Genomic DNA, 1,933 nt, shown 5'->3' with positions numbered 1-1,933 from the left:
TGAAAGGTCAGGCTAATCAATTGACTGACAAAACTGGTTACATAACCCTGACACAACGTTGCGTATTCGTTTGTTTTTATTAGAAAACATTGTGAGACGTCTCAGCTGGTAACAAATTGTTATACTGGCCCAAGGCGCACCCAACATTGTCCACAACATCTGACCCCCACTGCGAAGTAGCCAAATGCAGCGCACTGCAAAGTGCAAGGTTAAAGTACATTAAAAATTCATTAGACAAATGCATATAAATGAATATATATAATAATCCGCTTCTTTTGCATAAATATCACTGTCAGGGGACAAAAAGCGCCACAACTGAATAAAATGGAAGGAAAAACAGAACAGAAATAAAAAATGAGCAAGAAAACAAAACAAAACATTTTGATTTACGCAGCTTGATGCGGCGCGATGTTGTTTTGTCTGGCGTTGACAAGACGCCCCATGGTGTCGACAAGGCGCCTCTAATTGGCACAAATTCTTCACTACATGCCCATGCACACCCCCCTCGCCTAATCCACATGCCGTGCTGCTGCTGTTGATCATCATCATCATTATCATCAGCATTGAGCTGCTCACTGGTATTTTGAATGCTGTGCACGTAGCCGTGACAAAATAATGGAATTAAACAAATTACTTCATGGTCTGGACAGCAGGAAATGAATGTTTCAACTGCTAAACTCAGAGTGACACTCCTTTTCAAGTATTTCACTCTAAACGGATGTAGTGGTCAACTGGCACAGAACGCAGTGTGTAGTTTCAATTCCAATCCAATTGCACTCACATCACAGCTAGCTCCAGCTAATTTTCCTGTGCACAGTGTTAGGTACGTGATATTGCCTTTGTTGTCCATGTCCCATGCCATAATGCTCGAAAAATGAGGTTGGAGAGTTGTGAGACGCGAATGGGCTTCTGGAAATGTTCAAGAATAATTTATTAGTGTTATAGCCCATTTACTAACTTACTTTATCTACTAGTCCTCGACGAACATTATCATCGAAATAATAAAGATATTAAGTAATATATATAAATATACATAAACGTATTCTAATTTCATGGCAGACAGTAAAACAAAAGTTAGTTGGATGGAAAAGACAAAAAGGTATAATAAGAAAAAATACGCAAATTAAAGCCAGAAGCGCGGGGAGAGTGAAAAAGTGAAAGTGTAAGTAAAAGCGGGGCATAAAATGACTGTTATTTGTATATACCACCAAATGTTTGATCCATAGTAACTCCCAGTCTGGCACACCCGCCTGGGGCATTCTGAGTCGCTTGAGTCTGTGTGTGCGTGTGTGTGTGTGTGTGTGTGCGCTTGTGTGTTTGCGGGTGTGTGTTCAGGCGAATGTCCTGTCCATCGTCAAGTTCATTTGGCTGAGTTGTTCTTGAACTTAATGCCGCCACTGTGCAAAACTGTGAGGCAAATAATACACTTTCTCCCCTTTTATTTACTTTTTTTTTCTATCGTAGCTCCTCTCACTTTCAAGGTTCAGTGACATTTGCGAAGCGTCAATTTGATTAAGTGCGGAGCAGCAAGTGGGCATCGCTCAAGGCTCACGGGGGATTGGGCGTGGCAATGCGGAGGCGGAGACTAGAATTGCGTCTATATGCAATTATCTGCACGCTTGCAGGCAACTTTCATGACGCGTGCTCAATGCCAAGGAATATTGCATTTGAACGCTGGCTGCTTTATCAGCTCGCTGTCGTCTTGCTGTTGTTGTAGTTGTTGTTTGTGCGTTGAGGTTGCATGCTCCATTTTAATGGCCAACTGTGATTTGCTTTTGGCGCGTGTGTCTGCCAGCTTCCCCCTAATCTTCAACTTGGATTGAAATCCCAGCGTAAACTCTTTAAGTTTTCCATCTGCACATTTTCCATAGCATACATTTAAGCGAAGGTGAAACGTCCGCTCAAGTGGCCGCTTGTTGTTGCCTTTGGCTAC

At 42.3% G+C, this 1,933-nt stretch overlaps 1 long non-coding RNA gene across 1 annotated transcript; it reads right to left on the bottom strand.

Moving 5' to 3' along the window:
• Positions 1–246: 246 nt before the first annotated feature.
• On the bottom strand, positions 247–1,009 carry LOC122322501. The gene is made up of 3 exons (XR_006246655.1): positions 963–1,009; positions 391–909; positions 247–315 (listed from the first exon to the last, which is right to left on the bottom strand). It is a non-coding gene; the product is annotated as an uncharacterized LOC122322501 (long non-coding RNA).
• Between the last annotated feature and the right edge of the window lie 924 nt (positions 1,010–1,933).

The sequence above is a fragment of the Drosophila grimshawi genome, unplaced genomic scaffold, assembly GCF_018153295.1.
Source record: "Drosophila grimshawi isolate 15287-2541.00 unplaced genomic scaffold, ASM1815329v1 contig_311, whole genome shotgun sequence".
Classification (NCBI taxonomy): Eukaryota; Metazoa; Arthropoda; class Insecta; order Diptera; family Drosophilidae; genus Drosophila; species Drosophila grimshawi.
The sequence above is the reverse complement of the archived record's forward strand: the minus strand, read 5'-3'. Positions and strand labels throughout refer to the sequence as shown.